The sequence below is a fragment of the Populus nigra genome, chromosome 13 (assembly GCF_951802175.1).
Source record: "Populus nigra chromosome 13, ddPopNigr1.1, whole genome shotgun sequence".
Classification (NCBI taxonomy): Eukaryota; Viridiplantae; Streptophyta; class Magnoliopsida; order Malpighiales; family Salicaceae; genus Populus; species Populus nigra.
In genome coordinates this window covers 7,262,745-7,274,406 of record NC_084864.1, presented here as the reverse complement: position 1 = coordinate 7,274,406, position 11,662 = coordinate 7,262,745, and the positions used below count along the sequence as shown (strand labels likewise).

At 35.7% G+C, this 11,662-nt stretch overlaps 1 non-coding gene across 1 annotated transcript; it reads right to left on the bottom strand.

The window, feature by feature from the left end:
- Positions 1–6,013: 6,013 nt before the first annotated feature.
- Positions 6,014–6,120, bottom strand: LOC133672213 (small nucleolar RNA R71). The gene has a single exon (XR_009834803.1). It is a non-coding gene; the product is annotated as a small nucleolar RNA R71 (small nucleolar RNA).
- Positions 6,121–11,662: the final 5,542 nt, after the last annotated feature.

Here is an 11,662-nt window from a genome sequence, read left to right as displayed (position 1 = left end):
AGATTAATGGAAGTTGAATGATGAATGCCTTGCCTTGTGAAAATTTGCAAATTGTTTTTCTACTTTAACGCTTTAATTACTAGGGACTAGTAATAAGCTGGTTGGGGGGTGTGATTAGTACTTAAAAGTGCATTTTTATCAAGGTTTTATATCATCATTTTGCACTTAAAGTATCAATAACTCCTTAACTAAAGCATGTTTTATAATAACATATCTAATTATATAAGATACCTTTAATTTATGGTAAATGTTCATCTTAAATGCAGGTCTATCACATAAATGAAAGAATTGATTGATGGGTTGAAGTACTGAAATTGAAAGGACAAAGAGATGGCCAAACTTAGAAAAGAGATGCTGGTGCAGTCCAAACTAGAACACTGTTCGGTAATTGGGTCATATCTGGAGCTGTAGATCTTCGATTTAGGTCCATTTTATATGGATGGAAAGATAAGACATAGGCCTACAACTTTCATGTGGAGCCCAAGATTTAAAAAGGCCGTTTTCAAGTCCAAATTGTAGCAACAACAAAGAAGTCCGAATCTGTCCTGCAGCCCAGACACTATTCAGTGTTCAGCCCATATCTCAAGTTCTAGAAGTCCAAATGATCTCACATTTTTACCCTGGAAAGATGAGACAATTTCCTAGAACTTTCATGATTCAAGTTTGTTCAAATTATGACTTCATCAATGACGTTTTTGGCAGACAAGAAGATAAGAATTGTCACCAAGTCAAGATGTGGCCACCCACTCATCAATTAGTCAACAAATCAATAGTTCCGAATTTTGGCCTATAAAAGGAGGCATTTGCCATGTATTTAGGCATCTTGGTTTTCAGATCAAGATCATGCTCTTGCTTTCTCTCTTTATATTTTGTAATGCTTAAGTTTTGCTTATATTAATCTCTTGCTTATGCTTTTCATTTCATTTCCTTGTTTGTTTATGTTTCTTTCTTTCATTATGCGTAGCTAAGTTAATTATGTCAAGGTGAAAAGGGTACACTAATGGTGTAAGAATAAGTATAATATAAACTTAACATGGACCTTAATGTTGGATACTAACATGCTTTATATTTGTTATCTTGTTCACTTTTAATACTTTGCTTGTTAAATGGTTAATCTAGATTTATGTTGTATAACACTTGGTACAACAAATACTTGGCACTTTCATAGCCCATACTGTATGGTATAACCGACACCTGAGCTATGAAAGGAACTTGATTTGTTGTTAACATAAGTTATAATCATGAATGCCTGAAAACATTTACAAGTATTAGCATTATTCGAATAAGATAACTAATGTAATCATGTTAACAATTTATAATCTGATTGGAACCTCCTTTGTGTGTGGTTTCCAATTGAATAATAAGAGTTTATAGTATACTTGTTTGATGTACCATTAGTGGATCCTCTAACCTTGACATTTGTTGTTATCATTGTTTAATCCTTACATCAATATCACATCTCAAAGCTCTATTTAAACTTATTATTATTGCTTTTGTTGTTATTATTGTTATCTATAATTTATACAATTAACCTCCCTGTGGTTCGACCCCGGTCTTGCCGGGTTATTTATTACTTCGACACTCCTGCACTTGGGAGAAGACATCAATCTTTTGGTCGTGTCAATGGCCTTGATCTTATAGGGATCAGTCGCTACCCCTGCTGCTGATATAACATGGCCGATATATTCAACATGGGTGCTGCAAAAGACACATTTGCTGGACTTGGCATACAAGAGGTTAGTCTGTAGGATCGTGAAGACAGTCCTGAGATGGTCTAGGTGTTCTGTCATGGATTTCCTATAAATAAGAATGTCATAAAAAAAAACAAGAATAAACCTCCTCAGCTAACCCCTAAATAATTCATTCATGAGGCTTTGAAATGTGGCTGGGGCGTTAGTCAAGCCAAAGGGCATGACCAAGAATTCATAGTGCCCATTATGCATCTTAAATGCTATCTTGTAGATGTCTTCAGGAACCATTTTGATCTGGTGGTAACCAGACCTAAGATTAATCTTAGAAAAAATGGAAGCACCCACCAATTCTTCTAGGAGTTCATCTATTAAAGGAATAGGGAACTTATCTTTGATTGTGAGTTTGTTTAATGCCCTATAGTCGATGCATAATCTCCATGACCCATCCTTCTTCTTGACTAGGACGACTGGTGAAGAAAAAGGGCTATGGCTATGTTGAATGGTTCCTGAGCTCAACATTTCTTTAACCATATGTTCCACCACATCCTTTTGTAGACTGGAGTGTCGATAGGGTCTGAGATTGACTAGATTAGAGCCGTCCTTGAGAGGTATATTGTGATCATGGCTGCGAGGTGGAGGCAAGCCTTGTGGTACCTCAAACAGCTCCTTATATTCTTCCTGCAGATTAGTGAAAGCTGTATTTTCAGTAAGGCAAGGTTGTAGCCAAGTGGATGTGGATTTTCCTCCTACTCCTGGCTGTTAATAGAGCGTAGGCTGCATAAATTAATTTCAGAAACCAGACTTGTGCTACATAACAACGCATTAAGTTGCTTCAATCTAACAGTTTCCATGGTCACTGGATCATTTCCCTTGATAAAAACCTCCTAGCCTTGCCACCTAAATGCCATCCATATTTCTTCATAGTTACAAACGATGGTTTTTAATGTAGCCAGCCACTGAATGCCCAAGATTATATCACAATTTTTAAGATCCAAGGTAAAAACATCAGTCACAAAATCAACTCCATGGATAAACCATTGGAAGTTGCTACACACGGAGGTGCAAGTCATAATTCCACCATCAGCTACCTGCACCATTAGAGCCTTAATATTTGTAAGATTACAATGTAATTTGGCTGTGACGTGATTGCTGATGAAATTGTGGGTACTGCCTGAATCCACCAAGATTATTAAAGGCTGTTTTTCGACCCTGCCTATGACCCGTAGTGTGTTGAGACCAGTCACTCCCTCTAAGGCATTGAGGGATATATGGGGGTTATAGGTGTTAAGGTCAAATTCAGTAGCTCCCTCTTCCTTACCACCCTCCCTATTTTCTTCCATAACACATAGGGAATATAGTTTCTTGTGCTGGCATCTGTGCCCAGGTATAAACTTCTCATCACACCAAAAACAAAGGCCCTTAGCTCTCCTCTTGTCTAAGTCTCTGTTTCTGATAGGTCTAGTGGTTCTAGGGGTAGTGTTGGGGTTGTAAAGTGGGTTGTAAGGTGGGGGGTTTGGTAAGATACCTGCGTGTGGTGGTTTAAAGTTGTTATTTGAGGGTCCGGTAGGATTGTTATTGTAACTGAAAGGGTTGGCCGGTTTGTTTTGGTAAGCAAAAGTGGTTGGATGGTAAATTTGTTTGTTAGGATTAGAGCCATAACGTCTACGGGTGAGGGTATTATCCTGCAATCTAGCCAAGGTATATGCTTGCTTCAAGGACTTTGGTTCAAACATTTTGATCATATTCTTGACTTCTACATCCAGCCCTCCTATGAAGAATACCAAAGCATTTTTCTCAGAAATTTCAGATCGATTCCAGAGGATATCAAAATCCTTATGATGTAACCATATTATTCGATAGTTTCACCCATATTTACCTAATGTTTTGTCCATGTTTTATATATAAAATGCCTTGATATTCTTTGTTTTACGTTTTGAAGGTATTTTTGCATGAAAGATGCAAAAAGGAGTAAACTGGAGGTAATTGGCAGATTTGACGTTCAGTCGATGTTTTATGCAGAGCGTGAGTTCTAAAGATCAAAATGAAGTGATTCCAGTGGAACTAAAAAGCTAACATCCATACCTTTCTGGAAAAGTAATGCAAGAAAAATAAAAGGAGAAAGATCATGGAAATCACATCCTGCAAAGTCAAATCTCGCATTCTGCTAGTGTTGACCTTTGGCCATTAAAAATTTAATATCTAAAGCTACAGAAGTCCAATTGATGCAAACTTAATTTTGTTGGATTCCTAATTCAAAGACCTATCCACGCTCCAAATTTCAGCCAAAAAAGATATCATATGAGGGAGATATGATTTTCCAAAGATGACAACTGAATTCTGCCAACAAACAGGTTTCGTGAAGAAACGAGTCCAAATTACATTCCGAAGCATCTAAACCGACATCCAAGTTTTTATATCAGCAATTTAGCTCCTCTAAGTCAGAGTTTGAAGATTTCATGCAAGGCTATTTCTCCTTTTTAGGAAAAATAGTTATTGAAGTACTTAAATGTAAACTGTCAACTTAAGGAATGACTATTTTGTAAAATAGAGACTAGGGTTTCTTAGCATATAAAAAGAAAGAGAGAAGGGGCAGCAGCTAGCAGAAAAGAGGGAGAGCAGAAGGAGGCAGCAGCCAGCAGAGAATAAACATAAATTCTCTCCTCTACAAACCCAAAAATCATGCTCTTTTCATTCTTTAGAAGTAGTTGTTCAATAGTTATGCAAGGCTAAACTCTTTTCTTGGTTGCAAGGACACAACAAACCTTCGGATTTCAAGAACCGTGAGATTTATTCTTCCTTTTATTTTCAGTTTATGTTATGAATGAGTATGATTGTTTTCCTATGCATATTTCCTATGATTGTTGTTGATGATTGCTAGAGCGGACTCTAAGTTATTGTTGTGAACAATCTATTGCTAAGTTTAATATCAAAACCGGAGTTGTGATATATGAACTTGTGAAGCAACTAAGCTTGATAATTGTGGCGGAACTACGTTATTGAACTTAGGGAGAACATTTGAACAAAGTGACACAAGCTGCGGACAACTTGTATGTTAATCTTGATGAAATTATCTAGTTCTTAAGCTACCATTAAATTGAATCATTAGTGCGGACACTTTGATTGTTTGTTGGTTAGGATTAGTTATACGGCGGATCCATTAATTAATCAACGTTAAGAAAAGATAAAATTTCAGAACATAAACTACAATTTTCATTTCAAGGATCGATTCTAATTTTCATTGATGGATGTGTGCTTGCGACCAAGATTTTGTTTTCTTGATAAGTTTTGGTTTTAATTGATTGTGTTTGCTAGTTTAATTGCTGTTATAGTTTAGAAAATCACAAACCAAATGCCTCCAATTACATAACGTACAACATAAAAATCTGACTTGAAACTTCCTCGTGGTATCGACCCCTTGCTTGCTCTATACTATCTTTTGTGTTTGAAGCTAGGGTAATTAATTTGTGCGACCACGACATCGCAACAAATTTTAGCACCGTTGCCGGGGAGGTAATTTTAGTTGATTGTTGTGCTTGTACTGTTATTTTTATTTGCTGTGATTAAAAAAAAAACAGAATTTTTGCTTGCGACGGGACTGTTCACTTGTGGCAGCGGTATTGTTCAAAACAGAGTTTTTGATGGAATTAGGTATTAGTCTTCTTTTTTTCCTGAAGAAAAACGACGTTCTGAACAGGATTAGTGATAAATCACTATTCCCACCCTATTGAGGCCAAATTCTGCTGTTTTCTAGTGTTTTTAGGCATTTTTAGTTTTCTACTGTAGGATTTTCGTACAATTTGCATTGTTTTCGATCTCTTGTGTGGTTGGTTTCTTTTGAGTTTTCTTAATGATTTATGCCAGTAACCCATTCTACTAATCAAAGTCAAGTGCAGTTGGATCTCGAAATAGAAAAAACTTTACGCAGGTTACGAAAGGAAGCTCGCCTCAACACCATGGCTGTTGCACGACAACAAACACTCAAGGAGCTTGCTGCTCCTAATGTAGAAAATCAGCTACTGTGCATAAACATCGACAATAATGTAAACTTTGAGCTCAAATCTGGTTTTATACATTTGCTACCAACATTTAATGGTCTTGCAGGAGAAGATCCTCATACTCATCTCAAGGAGTTCCATATGGTTTGTGTTGGCATGAAACCGATCGGAGTTGATGAAGAACATGTTAAATTGAAAGCATTCCCTTTCTCTTTAAAAGAGGCAGCAAGGGCATGGTTTTTCTCTATTCTCCCATGTTCCATTGGGACATGGAATGCCATGAAGAAGATTTTTCTCGAAAAGTATTTCCCAGCATCTCGAGTTGCCAACATAAGGAAAGAAATATATGGGATTCGACAATCTCATGGAGAGACACTTTCCGAGTATTGGGAAAGATTTGAGTAACTGTGCATTCAATGCCCTCATCATTAAATACCCGATCAACTGCTCATTCAATATTTCAATGAAGGATTGATGCCTACTGACCATAGTATCATTGATGCTGCAAGTGGAGGGGCATTGGTAGATAAGACACCCGAGGCTGCACGCCAATTAATCTCAAACATGGCAGCCAACTCGAAACAATTTGGCACGCATGGAGACTTTGTGAACAAATGAGTAAATAAGGTAAGTATTTCTAACCTTGAAAATAAAGTTAATGATCTTACTTCTCTTGTGCGTTCTTTGGCTTGTGGAAATGTACAGCAGGTGAAAGTTTGTAGCATATGTTCCTTACAAGGACATACCTCAGATATGTGCCCAACAATGCAAGAAGATTACATTGAACAGGTTTATGCAGTTGATGGAGGATTCAACGGACAGTCCCAACATAAATATGATCCCTTTTCCAACACGTACAATCCCGAATGGAGAGATCATCCCAACTTACACTACGGCAACCTATCCCAACAAGGCAATCAAGCCCGACAGTTCCATCCCCATGGATTTTAGCCCTAACAGAATTATCAAGTGACACGACCAAAAGATTGATGTCTTTTCCCAAGTGCAGGAGTGTCGAAGTAATAAATAACCCGGCAAGACCGGGGTCGAACCACAGGGAGGTTAAATGTATAAATTATAGATAACAATAATACAAAAGTAACAATAACAACAACAATAACAACAACAACAAGAATAATGATGATGATAATAATAATAGTGAAGAAGAAGAGGAAGAAGTTGATGAGAACTTTTGAGATGGAAGATTAACGTAGGATTAAACAATGATAACAACAAATGTCAAGGTTAGAGGATCCACTAATGGTATTTCAAACAAGTATATTACAAACTCTTATTATTCAATTGGAAACCACACACAAGGAGGTTCCAATTAGATTATAAATTGTTAACATGATTACATTAGTTATCTTATTCGAATAATGCTAATACTTGTAAATGTTGTCAGGCATCCATGATTATAACTTATGTTAACAACAAATCAAGTTCCTTTCATAGCTTAGGTGTCGGTTATACCATACAGTATGGGCTATGAAAGTGCCAAGTATTTGTTGTACCAAGTGTTATACAACATAAATCTAGATTAACCATTTAACAAGCAAAGTATTAAAAGTGAACAAGATAACAAATATAAAGCATGTTAGTATCCAACATTAAGGTCCATGTTAAGTTTATATTATACTTATTTTTACACCATTAGTGTACCCTTTTCACCTTGACATAATTAACTTAGTTAAACATAATGAAAGAAAGAAACATAAAGAAACAAGGAAAGGAAATGAAAAGCATAAGCAAGAAATTAATATAAGCAAAACTTAAGCATTACAAAATATAAAGAGAGAGCAAGAGCATGATCTTGATCTGAACACTAAGATGCCTAAATACATGGCAAATGCCTCCTTTTATAGGCCAAAATTCGGAACTATTGATTTGTTGACTAATTGATGAGTGGGTGGCCACATCTTGACTTGGTGACAATTCTTATCTTCTTGTCTGCCAAAAACGTCATTGATGACGTCATAATTTGAACAAACTTGAATCATGAAAGTTCTAGGAAATTGTCTCATCTTTCCAGGGTAAAAATTTGAGATCATTTGGACTTCTAGAACTTGAGATATGGGCTGAACACTGAACAGTGTCTGGGCTGCAGGACAGATTCGGACGTCTTTGTTGTTGCTACAATTTGGACTTGAAAACGGCCTTGTTAAATCTTGGGCTCCACATGAAAGTTGTAGGCCTATGTCTTATCTTTCCATCCATATAAAATGGACCTAAATCCAAGATCTACAGCTCCAGATATGACCCAATTACCGAACTGTGTTCCAATTTGGACTGCACCAGCATCTCTTTGGCCATCTTTTTGTCCTTTCAATTTCAGTACTTCAACTCATCAATCAATTCTTTCATTTATGTGATAGGCCTGCATTTAAGATTAACATTTACCATAAATTAAAGGTATCTTATGTAATTAGATATGTTATTATAAAACATGCTTTAGTTAAGGAGTTATTGATACTTCAAGTGCAAAATGATGATATAAAACCTTGATAAAAATGCACTTTTAAGTACTAATCATCAAGCAAGACAACCCCCTCCATTCACAAACTCCAATGTTATGGGGTCGTCATCCAGTGATGATCTTCGTGAGATGATGAAAACTTTGGCTTCTAACACTGTGACCTTGCAACAAAATGTCATGTCTTTTCAACAGGAAACAAGGTTAAGTATTCACAACTTGGAGAAGCAAATGGGGCAAGTAGCTTCAAGTGTGGGGAAATTGAAAGCACAAATGAATGGAAAATTGCCCTCCCAAGCTTTGAATCCAATAAAGAATGTTAGTGCAATGATGTTGCGAAGTGGGAAAGAACTTGAAAGACAAAGGTCGAAACATATTGAGATGGAGGAAGAAGAAGAGATAGAAACCGAATTGAGTACAAAGAAGAAACATCCTTCTCCTTCCCAAACTAAAACAACGACCAACACTCCAAAGGTAACTCCTCACTCAATGAATTCCAGTTTTAAAACAATTCCACCCTTTCCTGTGAGTGCTTCTAGGTCAAAGAAAGAAGACAAAGAAAAAGAGATTTTAGAGGTTTTCAAGAAAGTGGAACTCAACATTCCTTTGCTTGATGCTATCAATTAAATTCCCAAGTATTCCAAATTCTTGAAGGAGTTGTGTACTACCAAGAGAGCTTTCAAACTAAAAGGTCATGAAATGGTAAGTATGGGTGAAGTTGTATCTGCTATTGTTCAAAAGAATATGCCTTTGAAGCAAAAAGACCCAGGTGCGTTTACCATCCCATGTGTTATTGGTAATGCTAGTTTCAAAAGGGCCTTATGTGATTTAGGTGCATCCATTAGTGTTATGCCTAAACATGTTTATGATTCTCTTAGTCTTGAGCCTTTGAATGAAACTAGCATTGTAATATAACTTGCGGATCGTAGTTTTGTTTACCCACTTGGTGTGATAGAAGATGTCCTAGTCAAGATTGATAGTTTGGTCATTCCATGCGACTTTTATATTCTTGATATGGAACATGATTCTTGTGATTCATCAAACAACACTCCTATATTGTTTGGGAGACCATTCTTGAAAACTGCCAATACAAAAATTGATTGTGGTAAGGATACTTTGTCTATGGAGGTAAGAGATGAAAAAATTGAATTTAATTTTCATGATACAATGACATATCCTTCTAGCAATGTTTATTCTAAAACATGTTATGACCAAGTTGATAAGTGTGTGCAGCAAGTTTGTGATTTTGATAGTGAGGATGGATTAAGCGTAGCTTTGAGCTATGACTATGATTTTACCAAGATAGAAGAGATGGACAGGCATATATGTGTTCCCCAAAACATGCATGAATCAGCATTGGCTTTGCAAGCTTTGCAAATTGTTCCCTATGATGCAGGAGTCATTCACCCCATTATGGACAATGAATGGGTGGCGCCTATCCTTTTGGTGCCCAAAAAGATTGGAATTACATTGGAAGAAATTCGAAATGATGCTTACGAGAATGCAAGGATTTACAAAGAAAAGACTAAGAATCTTCATGACCCAATGCTTACAAGAAAGGAGTTTCATGTTGGAGACAAAGTCCTTCTTTATCATTCGCATTTGAAACTTTTTCCTGGAAAATTGCGCTCTTGTTGGATTGAACCCTTTGTTGTTTCTAATATTTTTCCTTATGGTGCAGTTGAAATTATAAGTTTAGAAACCAACAAAGTACTCAAGGTAAATGGGCATCATTTGAAACCTTTCTATGAAGGTTGGAAGGCAAAACTCACCGCTTCTGTAGAGTTAGCTGAACCAATCTATGAAGAATGAGCATGCCACATGTCAAGCCAATGACATAAAACAAAAGTGCTTACTGGGAGGCAACCCAACAAAAAAAAAATCAGATTTGCTTTCTTTTTCCTTATCTTTTATTTTTTCACATTTTAATTTATTTTCTGTCATTCTCTTATGTTCCTTTGCTTTTATTTCAACATTGAGGACAATGTTGTGTTTTAAGTGTGGGGGTATTGGGAGAATTTTAGTTTTCTTTGTTGTTCTTTAAAAAAAAAACAAACAAATTTGTGTTTGATCTTTTTAACTCCCATTGGTTTTTGAGAATATGAGTATTATGTATGAGAATTAATTGAGATAGATGAAGATATAAATCAAATGAAGAAGTATGCATGCAAATTTTAAGGTTTAATTGGTTTAGGGATTGACTTTGAGAATATGCCATGTTGCCTTATAGTGTTATACCAATGCAAGCTTTTAAGCCTTCAACATTATATTCTTTGAGTGTGCATTCTTTCAATGATATGTATCTCTAGAACTTGCTTCATTTCTTATTGAGATTATATTCCATTACAAATATACATGAAGATGGTAAAGGCATTAGGAATTTTAATCACTTGAACCAAAAAGTCAACCTAAAGCATATTATCCTTAGTGAGTCCCTTTTGAGCTTGTTTATCTTTTCTTTACTTTATCCATGTATAAGCTTTACCTTTTTATATGTTTTCCTTTTCCCCTGGCCAAGGATTAGTAGAGCATATACTTATGATATCTCATGGAATTATGGTTGGAAATTATGTGAAAAGAAAGAAGAAGTGATGCTTGATGAAAAGATGGGCAAAGTTGCCAAAGGTAAAAAAAAAAGAGAAAAAAAAGAAAAAGAGAAAAAAAAGAAAGAAAAAAGAAAGAAGTGTTCCTTTATGTTCTTAAGATTTTATGTTGAAAGAGCTTGAAATCAAAAGAAGTTAAGCACTGGTGATTAAAGATGAAAAATTTATGTGCTTTGATGGAATATCTTGTTTGAAATATCATTTTTCAGAATGCTCTACTTTCTTTGGTTTGAACCTTTCCTTTTACTTTCTTTTACCTCACCTTAACCTTAGCCCCATTACAACCGGAAAATAAGACCTTTTGATTCATGTAGTACTTGTAATAAGTTGCTAATGGAGATGAAATTGAAATGCAAACTTATGGTAGAACATACTCTTTGATTGAATTTGAGAGATTTAAACACATAAACCCTAAACACATGAGTGTTGAAGTGTATATCAATGAGAGGACCTATCACTTTAGCATGACATAGATTTCATTTAAATCCCGACGATTGATTGAGTTTTGAAGTTTGCATGTAAATGAATTCATGAGAATTATACTATTTATCCTTCATGATTGTATTCTTGTTTATAATGCATATATTCTTGGACATTGATGGGAGATTAAGAGATTGTTCATAGTTTTTTTTTTCAATTTGATTTTATTTATCCTTTCTCGAGGACGAGCAAGAGCTAAGTGTGGGGGTATTTGATGTAACAATATTATACGATAGTTTCACCCATATTTACCTAATGTTTTGTCCATGTTTTATATATAAAATGCCTTGATATTCTTTGTTTTATGTTTTGAAGGCATTTTTGCATGAAAGATGCAAAAAGGAGTAAACTGGAGGTAATTAGCAGATTTGACGTTCAGTTGATGTTTTATGCAGAGCGTGAGTTCTAGAGATCGAAATG